Below are 11,348 nucleotides of genomic sequence, written 5' to 3'. Positions count from 1 at the left end.
CGTAAAACCGTGTTGGCTCTTCTGCCAATACAACAGTGGGGACACGAAATGGGCGGGGGTACTGGGGCAGGGGATGGTGTACAAAAACAAATACACACACTGACACACACACACACACACACACACACACACACACACACACACTATTGGATGAGGGGTGGGGAAGCGATGAGTGTAAAATTTCAATGGCTGCTTCACAAGCCATGCCATCTGATTCCTCCTTAGCACCACCAACTTTCTTGAGCTGTGCACATGGGAGCTATCCTTACAGCATATCCATACAGCATATCCTTGCTCCCATAATCATCCTGGCCTACATCTAAGGTAACTCACTGCCCTCCTCCCCCCCCCCCCCCCCCGCCCCTCGCCCAATAGTGTGTGTGTGTGTGTGTGTGTGTACACCATCCCCTGCCCCAGTATTCCAGCCCAATTAGTGTCTCCATATCAGCTAGTTATGTGCTGTTACCTCATGCCCTAGTCTAGAGTGCTGCAACGCTTAATGTTTGACCGGTCACTGCTCGGCTGTTGACGGGGGGACCCAGCCGTTTATGTCCGGCCCCACACGACTCTGCTCGGTCACATACTCGCCCCATGTCTGTTGTCCGGATTCCGGACACGCGGATAACCGAGCATGACGTCTCACCTCGCCTCGCCCCAGCTCGCTGCACTGTACTGTACAAATCCAACGCCTCTCTGTCTCTGTCTCTCTCTCTCTTTAATACAAAGGTAACGTTGCCAAGAGCGGGTTCGTGACACAGCGAAATTCATAAAGCACTTGGAAAGTAAAATGATATTTCAATACAATCGCTGATAGATGACGAGTCTCATTTCCAAACAGAAGATATATTTTTCCTTTCATTGAAAGGCATTATGCTGTTTCATATTGCATCAGCTTGTTCTTTGACATGTCTGCTTATAGTAGGGGGATGTGGCATGACATCTGCCACGTTAACTTCTCCATAATGCGCACCTAGATGAATTAATTTTTTGGCCTAGTTCTCTGAAACCTTAACCGGAAACAATATTAAAAGTCTCATATCTTTAGCATACATTGCAACACACTTTTCTGTAACACTACTTTTTATTATTGCTGGTATCTCTGAAGGAGCTGTATCTTTGTGAGGTTCCTTGTAACTGTGTTTCTTTAAATGAGTGGTACCCGGCTGGAAACACAATAATGTGGAGCAAGTTATGCACGAGACGTACCCAGTAGACGAACGGTTTTCGTCTCCAACTAACAGAAATGTTCTCCTTACTTGGCTTTTTGGACCTTCCCGTTCCTTCAATGTGTAAACATTGGTTTCAGTCTTACTTCTTACTGCACTGGCTTCGTCGCGCTGCATGCTTACAGAGAGAGACACACCACAAATGAGAAGCCCGTACTGGCTACAGACTCACATGGATAATGACACGCGTAAAATGTTTGAAGTTTCGTGCTACGTATTCGGTCACAGCTTCTATGCTCGGTCACTAGAACTAGTGCGGGCAGCCTATCCACTTAGGGTATGCTCGCCCCGTCTCGTATTTTGTGCTCGCTTACTCGGTCATGCAGGACTCTACCCTAGTCTATAAAATCGCGACCCCAGCTCTCTGCCACCGGCCCCTTCCACATGGAATCACAGCTAGCCCGCAGATGGCTCCCCACTCTCCCACAAGCCGCTACACACTTCCCCCCAACCCCTCCCTGAGTCCCACCTCTCTGCATTCCTCACTCCTCCCCAGATACCCTCCTCACTCAAGTACACTCATCATGGATCAGGAAAGAGCTGGTGGTTGTCTGACCACAATGTAGGGAGATAGGTGTGTGCATGTGAGTGTGGGTACACATGTTTGTGTACATGTTTTTCCTACATGTTTGAAAAAGGGAAGAGTACTCCAAAAGTCTCTGTACTTTTTGTTTGTGTACCTATCTACAACTCAGCACTTCTGCCTTTCGTTGAGTTGTCTCCTTTATTCCTAAATAACAGATATCTTATCCAAATCGTTTTGCATTGGTTTTATTCTTTGATGACGTTACGAGACAATAAACGACAGCATCATTTGCAAACAATCTAAGACAGATGCTCAGATTGTCTCCTAAATCGTATATAAACGATTTAGGAGATAGATAAGAAACAGTAGAGAGCTTATAACAATGCCTTGGGAAACGCCAGAAATCACTTCTGTTATACTCTATAACTTCCCGTCAATTAAAACGAATTGTGACCTCCCTGACAGGAAATCACGAATCCAGTTGCATAACTGAGACGATATTCCGTAAACACGCAATTTGATTACAAGCCACTTGTGAGACGTTTCAAAAGCCCTCTGGAAATCTAGAAATACAGAATCAGTTTCAAATTTCTTGTCGATAGCACTTGACACTTTGTGTGAATAAAGACCTAGTTGTGTTTCACAAGATCGATGTTCTCTAAATTGGCGTTGATTATATGTCAGTAGAACATTCTCTTCAAGTAACTCATAATGTTTGAACACAAAAAATGTTCCAAAACTCTGCTGCATATTGACGTTAATGACATAGGCCTGTAACTTATTGGATTTACTCCTATTGCCTTTCTAGAGCATTGGTGCGACTGTGCAACTTTCCAGTCTTTGGGCATGGACCTTTCGTCGAGTGAGCGTTTGTGTATGATTGCTGTATATGGAGCTACTGTATCAGCATACTCTGAAAGGATGTTGATTTCAACATTGTAAGTACCCAAATGTTGGGCTTTCATCTGCATGTTTATGGTAAGAATGCTGTGGACAAATCTCATCTTCCAATGTGACAACAGCTGTGCTCACAAGACTCTACGTGTAAGTTGCTAATTTGACTGGTACTTAGGCACTTTATCACCCAGTCATAATCCCATAGAAAATGTCTAGAACTATTTCGAACAGTGGGCGAACTGTATCAGTCATTAACACTTTGGCAGCTCCATGGGATACAATCATCAGTGAGTGTACAATAATGATGAAGACTGAAGCATTGAATTAAAATTTATGGTTGCACCAGAATTCAAGCCCAGGCCTCCTGCTTACTGGGCAGATGTGCCAACTTTTGCGCCACACTGGCAGTCCAGCTACCACACCTGCATAGACTCCCCTAGTATGCCTCTCTCCCGGTACAAATTCCATTTCACACCTCAGTCACTTCCTATTCGCCTTCTGGCCGGCCGCGGTGGTCTAGCGGTTCTAGGCGCTCAGTCCGGAACCGCGGGACCGCTACGGTCGCAGGTTCGAATGCTGCCTCGGGCATGGATGTGTGTGATGTCCTTAGGTTAGTTAGGTTTAAGTAGTTCTGAGTTCTAGGGGACTGATGACCACAGATGTTAAGTCCCATAGTGCTCAGAGCCATTTTTTTATTCGCCTTCTAAACTCGGACCAATATTGCCAAGGCTCTCCGATATTGCAATAGCGCCTGAGCAGTGAGCGAAATGGGGTTAATCCTATATGTACCTCAGGTACAGGTGATGCGAGTTTAGAAGGGGAACAGCAATGGGCTGAGGCCTGAGTTGGAATATGCATCGGGGAAGGAGACGTACTGCAGTAGTCCGTGCAGCTGTGGTGGATGCAGTGCCAGGGTGGTGGAACGGATAGTGCATCTGCCTAGTAATCAGGAGACTCGGGTATGAATCCTGTTGCTGGAACAGATTTTAATTCATTTTTTCAGCCTGTAGCATTATGGTAGATAAAGGTGAGGCACGATATGTCATAGGAACATCAATTGTATTTGATTAATACGAGGGTCACTCTAAAAGAAATGCACACAATCTTTTTCTTTAAATCCTACTTTAATTCTACTTGTTCCAAAGTTTTACAGTGTGCAGCTACAACCTTTAGGAACAATGTTTTCATTTCTCCACATAATTTCCATCCCTCTCAACTGCCTTACGCCATCTTGGAACCAGCGCCTGTACACCCGCACGGTAAAATTCTGGACCAACTTGTTGGAGCCACTGTTTGGTAGCGTGCACAAGGGAGTCTTCATCTTCAAACCTTGTTCCACAAAGAGAGTCTTTCAGTTTCTCAAAGAGGTGATAATCACATGGAGCCAGGTCAGGACTGTAAGACGGGTGTTTCAGTGTTGTCCATCCGAGTTTTGTGATCGCTTCCATTGTTTTTTGACTGACATGTGGCCTTGCATTGTCGTGCAACAGCAAAACATCCTGCTTTTGCTGATGTGGTCGAACACGACTCAGTCGACCTTGAAGTTTCTTCAGTGTCGTCACATATGCATCAGAATCTATGATGGTTGCGCTTGGCACGATGTCCACAAGCAAGAGTCCTTCGGAATCGAAAAACACTGTAGCTATAACTTTTCCAGCAGAAAGTGTGGTTTTGAAATTTTTTTTCTTGGGTGAATTTGCATGATGCTACTCCACTGATTGCCTCTTCGTCTCTGGTGAAAAATGATGGAACCATGTTTCATCACCTGTCACAATTCTTCCAAGAAATACGTCTCCACTATTCTCGTACTGTTGCAGATGTTCGCTGCGTACCGTTTTGCTTGTTTCTTTGTGAGCCACTGTCAACATCCTGGGAACCCGCCTGGCACACACCTTTTTTAACGCCAACACTTTCAGTATTCTGCAAACACTTTCTTCCCCTATCTCAACATAGCGTGACAATTCGTTCACTGTGATGCGTCTGTCAGCAGTCACCAATTCGTTAACTCTCTGCACATTGTCTGGAGTGCGTGCAGTACGAGGCCTGCCGCTGCGAGGACAATCCTCAGTGTTGCCTTGCCTGCTCTCGTCATGTAACCTGCTTGCCCACCGACTAACTGTACTGCGATCGACAGCAGCATCTCCATACACGTTTTTCAACGTCTTGTGGATGTTTCCCGCTGTCTCGTTTTCACGGCACAGGAATTCTATGACTAGGGTGACCAGATGCAATTGTTTAAAAACAAGGACATGGTCAGGTGGTGGTTAACTGAGAAATATAATGGTTCAAATGGCTCTGAGCACTATGGGACTCAACTGCTGAGGTCATTAGTCCCCTAGAACTTAGAACTAGTTAAACCTAACTAACCTAAAGACATCACAAACATCCATGCCCGAGGCAGGATTCGAACCTGCGACCGTAGCGGTCTTGCGGTTCCAGACTGCAGCGCCTTTAACCGCACGGCCACTTCGGCCGGCCAACTGAGAAATATAAAAAAAATTAAAAACATTGATTGTGGTGACAGTGTGGTATCAATTGTTTTGTTATGTCAACAACACGGAATTGTTTACAAAGCGAAAAACGTAAGACCCTTCACCGCCCCTCATTCGACGCACCGCTACCAACATCTACAATTCAAGCAGCAGCTGACGACATGTAAAATGCACTTTAACCTTCCGAATACACATAAATTGAATGACTATGAAACAATGAAGTAAAACCATGACAGTTAATCTGTCAAGTTATTTCTTACCTATATTGGCCACTGAGACGTACGTTTCAGCTCCACATAGCTTACATTCCGCTTCAAATTCACTTCTCCCTTTCTTGAAAGCCGGATATAAGCAGGAAAGGACATCAGAAAATGTACGCTTTGATTTAGGCATAGCCAAATATTTTACGTAACTCACTTGATTAAAAATTACACTCACAAATCACACGTGCGCTACAGGAAGACAAGCCAATACAAAGCGAAGATACGAAACGAAAATTTTAAATAATCGATATTTGCATTCGCTTATAGGTCGATCAACGATAACATCGACGATCCTGGTGCCACCTACTAACACCGCCTTCGTGCGTGTTTATCACAAAGTTGTGCCAATAGTTAAAGTATTTAAGAAAAGAACAATAGAACGGGACGAATTGTAAATTTAACTGTATTACGCTCAACTTTGCGAAGAAGCCGGACACTGTAAAAATCCGCCTGGACTCCGGACAAAGAGCTAAAAAGGAGGACATGTCCGGATTAATCCGGACGTCTGGTCACCCTATCTATGACAGCACGTTGCTTCTGACGAACGTCGAGTGTAGCAGCCATCTTGAAGACATGCTGTGGCGGCGCCACTCACGGGAACAGGTTGAACTAAGTTTGAAAACAAGCGGGAGGGATGTATCTACACACTGTAAAACTTTCACACATGCAGAATGAAAACTGTATTTTTACGAAAATAGTGTGCATTTCTTTTGGAGTGACCCTCGTATGTCAATGAGGGTCTTCAGTTGAATGTAGCATTCGTGAAGAAACTTGTGGACTCTCTTCCTGCCTGAATTGCGAGCATTATCAAAACTAGGGGGAGTGTTACACTATGTTAGCGTGACGTCTGCCGGAGGTGTTGGCCTGCACGTAACATAGGAAAGAAACGGGAGGGGCGGCCAGTGAGGAAGAGTGTCGCGTGTGGGCGTACGTTTGTGGTCGCGGGTCGCCGGCAGCGGCGTCGTGTTACCCAGAACAAAGGTTGTGGTCGCCGGCCGGCCTACAAAGGGTGCGCTGAGCGGCGCCAGCCGAGAACACCGCGTACGTTCTGCTCAGCGGGGCCCGCCGCCCGCGCTCTCGGCTGCCTTTCCTCCGCACACGAAACATGACATTTCACCCCTGCAACCAACGTCAGCCGGACATTTGCCACGCCGGACATTTGCCACGCCGGACATTTGCCACACTTGCCCCTTCGCCAGGTAGCTTGAGTGGCGATCCTTCAGGTAAGGGACGCCCTTCCTCGTACTTCTGTCCGCTTTCAAACCGCTGTCGCCACATCTTACTCGATACAACCAGTACGTAAGGGACCTTCTTCTTCGACATCTTGGCGAAATAACAGAGCTTCTTTTACGAAATATTTATAACTTTTGGGAAACGAAGGCAATACCGACGACCATGTCAGTATGTAATTAGTTCTGCCAAGTGTAAATATAGATCCCTCTGTCTGTAGGGTAGCTGCCTTTCACGCTTACTGATTGCGATAGAAACAGTCCATCGGCATGGGAGCAACAAGAAACGAACGATGTAAAGAGAATGCAAATGTACGCTAATCATTTCTTTCTGATCACTGCATTTATGCCCACTTTAATTACTACAACTGCATGCCCAAAAGACGATAAGGAAAGAAGAAATGGGAATGTGAATGTTTGAAAAGAAGAACGACACACTCCATATTAATTTACTCTCTCAAGTCCGATATCCCTTGCGGCGAAACATTAGTTAATAAAGTGTAGCGGGACAATGTTCAAAACATGACTGAAAATACGTTCACTAAATGGCGATAAGAACATCTATGATTGACATGTCATCTAAAGTCGACGTACAATTTTAAAATGTTAGGAATAAGGAAATGAAGTAATACAGAATGCTATTCTTGTAACGTACGTTGTTGTTCTACATTGTTTAGCTCTGGTATTTACAGGATCACAGAGAAAGCATCCTAGGTTTTGGAGGGAAAAGCCGTAATTGTGATGATCTGCACTACAACAGAAACAAGAAGCACAACTTAAGGAAAAATAATGTAATGTGTGTTTCAGCTCAGAAGCGACATTGAAGCAGATACTTCCTGTGACTTAGTATGGGCAGAGGTTATATTCGACGACCGAAATAAATTAATAACTGGCTCCTTTTACCGACCCCCGGTCTCAGATGAAACAGTTGCTGAACAGTTCAAAGAAAACTTGAGTCTCACCACAAATAGGTACGCTACTCACATAACTGAAGTTGGCAGTGACTTCAATCTGCCTTCCATATGATGACAAAAATACATTTTCAGACCCTGTTGTAGACAGAAAACAACTTCCGTAATGGTTCTAAATGCTATTTTTAAATTATTTTGAACAGTTAGTTCACAAGGCCATTCAAATTGTAAATGGTTACGAAAACACACTTGACCTCTTAGCCACAAATAATCCTGAGCATCACGACGGATACAGGGATTAGTGAATACGCAGTCGAGCGAGGCTCAATTCCGTAACAAAGAAATTCACCAAAACTAAACGCGAAATATATTTGGTTGACGTCTTTCTAAGAGACAATCTCCAATCCTTCTAAACTATGTAAGTGAAGACCATATGTGGCTTAAGTTCAAAGAAATAGTATCAACAGCACTCGATTCATACCAAACAAATTAATAAGAGACTGAACTGATCCCCTATGGTACACAAAAAGCTGCTGCAGGAGCACCGAAAAAGGCTCGTATAATTTAGACGAACGCAAAATCTCAAGATTGGCGAATTTTTACTGACGCTCGAAATTTGGTGCGGATTTCAATGCGAGATGCATTTCATAGTTTCCGCAACGAAAGTCTCTCTAGAAATGTAGCAGAAAATCCAAAGAGATTCTGGTCCTATGTTAAGTAAACCAGCGGAAAGACTCAGTAAGTCCCTTTACTGCGCAACAGTGATGAGGAGGAGGAGGGGGAGGGGGAGACAAGGGATCCAACCCTTCGGAGCAGGTAAAACCGTGGCAAATGTCCGGCGTGGCAAATGTCTGGCGTGGCAAATGTCCGCACACCACACTACACTGATCAGCCAGAACATTATGATCACGTACCCAATAGCCAGAGCGTCCACCTTTGGCACGGTTAACAGCAGCGACGCGTCTTGTTACATGGAAGCAATGCAATCTTGGTGCGTCGATGGAGGAATCTGGCACTCCATCTGAACAGCAAATCACCTAATTCCCGTAAATTCTGGGGAAGGGGCGATGGGCTCTAACGCCAAATTCAATCGCATCCCAGATGCATTCGATTGGGTTCAGATCTGGAGACTTGGGGGTCCAGCACATCAATTGGAACTCCCCACTGTGTTCCTCGAGCCGCTTTGTTAAGCACCTGGCCTTGTGACATGACGCATTATTTTGCTGAAAAATGCCACTGCAGCCGGGGATACTCCTTGGCCATCATGGTGCCTTGCACGAGCTCCACTGGACCCATGGATGCTCACGTAATGGAGCTTAACGGATCCAATGTCAGCTTCTCTCTGTCCCGCAATACAGGTGTCGAGGAGCTGTTCCTCAGGAAGACGACGGATTCGCACCCTCCCATTAGCACGATGGAGATGGTATCGGGATTCATCAGACCATGTAGTGCTCTGTCACTGAGCCAACATCCAGTGTCGACGGTCACGTGCCCATTTCAGTCGTAGCTGCCATGTCGTGGTGTTAACAACGCGATGGCATGGGTCGTCGGCTGCAGAGGCCCATCATTAGGAGTGTTTGGTGCTCTGTATGTTTAGACACACTTGTACTCTGCCAAGCATTGAAGTCTGGTGAAACTTCCTGGCAGATTAAAACTGTGTGCCAGGCCGAGACTCGAACTCGGGACCTTTGCCTCTCGCGGGCAAGTGCTCTACCACGAGACGAGACGAGCTACTGGCAGAAGTAAAGCTGTGAGGACGGGGCGTGAGTCGTGCTTGGGTAGCTCAGTTGGTAGAGCACTTGCCCGCGAAAGGCAAAGGTCCCGAGTTCGAGTCTCGGCCTGGCACACAGTTTTAATCTGCCAGGAAGTTTCATGTCAGCGCACATTCCACTGCAGAGTGAAAATCTCATTCTGGATTGAAGTCTGATGTTAGTTCCGGCACAGTCAGCCGCCTGTCCTGTTTTACCTTTCTGGCCAGCCTACGACATCCGACATCTGTAATGAGGGGTGGCGCCCAACCCCACCACGTCTGGACGTCTTGTTTTCCCTACGTGTTGAAGACACACACCACAGCACTCCTCGAACACTCGTCAAGACGTGAAGTTTCCGAAGTGATCGAGCCGAGCCTCCGGGCCATCACAATCTGCTCTCTGTCAAACTCAGGTCGATCGCCCGTCTTCCGCGTTCCACACACGGACAGCACGCTCACTGATACTACATGCACCGAGCGTGTGTCTGACTAGCAGTCATTCCTCGCCAAGTGATACTGCTATCGCCTAGACGGATTTATATCGATAGTAGGTCGGTGTCCATAATGGTCTGGCTGATCAGTGTACAGTTCAGGCTTCGATGCAAAGGCAGGGCTGTGGCCGTCGTGACCTCCTCCAACGAAGAAATTGCTGAAATAGCTTACACTTTTAAGCGAATCTATTTCCAGTCTATTTTATATTATGATGAATAACGCATCATGAAAATTAAAGGTCTCGAAAATGTCAGGAGCTCTACTTTTTATAAAGTTTTCGGTACATCGTGTCTTGTAACTCTCAAATATTGAAGAAAAGATATTTTTAAACGTTTAACATCAAAACTACTAATTATTTATTGGCTGATTAGTTTCGGGTTTTGTCCATTTTCACAGGCCCCGTATTTTGTGTCTGGGATATATTTAGGATTGACAGTTCCATTTATGTGATCACACTCAGATATAGCTCAGATCTTCAATATCCAGCATGACCTGATGCACCTGACAATGATATTTGTACATACCTATATGTGTAAGAAAATTGTAGCTGGCCAAAGTCTGTACATAGGAGATATTTAAGAAAACTTAACGTGAGGGGCATCTATAAGCGCAATAGAAGTCAAAACAATTACTTTTAGAATTTTTGTTTGTTTGTCTGTCCGTATGTTTGTACGTACATCACGAAACTGGAGGCGGTTTTACAGTTGTATTGTTGGAGGTCTAACCTAAAATCTGGTCCACGTTTCATCTTGATACGCCCCCTAGAAGCCAAGTTATCTACACATACAGACAGTTTAGACACATGAAAACAAACACATGGCATAAGAATGAGTACAGCATTGCAGAGACAGTAACGGGTTAAGGTACACGTTTCCGTGCAGTGCGCAAGCCTCGCCCGCACCTGGTCTATACGGTGTTTCTCTCTGTCGTCGCCAGACTTAAGTAAGTTGTGTTGCAGAATACCACAAACCCTAGTCTGGAAATATTTTTAAGAAGTAACGTAGCAATGAAGTAGAATGCTTCATTTGCTTCAAAACATTAAAGATCGATCTGCTATTTCTATGAAATAGGGGAAGGAAATCACGGTAACAGTAATAAATTAAAAACTTAACAAGAATTCATTCACAGTATACAATAAAAATAGAAGTAGCTGCTCTGCTGCGTGAGTTACATAGTGCGCCCTCACCTTCTTGTAGCCCTTGAAGACGAACAAATTAACACAAAAAATAGAGTTATTCAACCACAGTTTCCACCTTCCAGCACTGACTCTTCGTAATGTGGTATGATCCCCTGTTACAACGTGATTTTGAGCAGAGTTTCAAAAAACAGAATCAGCAGGAGAATACTGGTGATTATTTGTCGTGTTCAACCACTTATTACTTTTCGAGAAAAGCAGCGGGTGGTGGACGGACTAAGTATTCTTTTATTGCCTATTTAATTTGATATTTGGATTCTATATATCTTGAAACGGAGAGAGTCAAAACGTTTCAGAGTCTGTTCGATTTCTACGTTTATTGCAGGAAATACTAAGAATAAAATACCGAAAATCGGTTATTTCAGAA

At 44.9% G+C, this 11,348-nt stretch overlaps 1 non-coding gene across 1 annotated transcript; it reads left to right on the top strand.

Moving 5' to 3' along the window:
* Positions 1 to 9,315: 9,315 nt before the first annotated feature.
* Trnas-cga (transfer RNA serine (anticodon CGA)) lies at positions 9,316 to 9,390 on the top strand. Its single transcript has one exon. It is a non-coding gene; the product is annotated as a tRNA-Ser (tRNA).
* The last annotated feature ends 1,958 nt before the right edge of the window (positions 9,391 to 11,348 follow it).

Source organism: Schistocerca serialis, chromosome 2 (assembly GCF_023864345.2).
Source record: "Schistocerca serialis cubense isolate TAMUIC-IGC-003099 chromosome 2, iqSchSeri2.2, whole genome shotgun sequence".
In the NCBI taxonomy this organism is placed as follows: Eukaryota; Metazoa; Arthropoda; class Insecta; order Orthoptera; family Acrididae; genus Schistocerca; species Schistocerca serialis.
The sequence above is the reverse complement of the archived record's forward strand: the minus strand, read 5'-3'. Positions and strand labels throughout refer to the sequence as shown.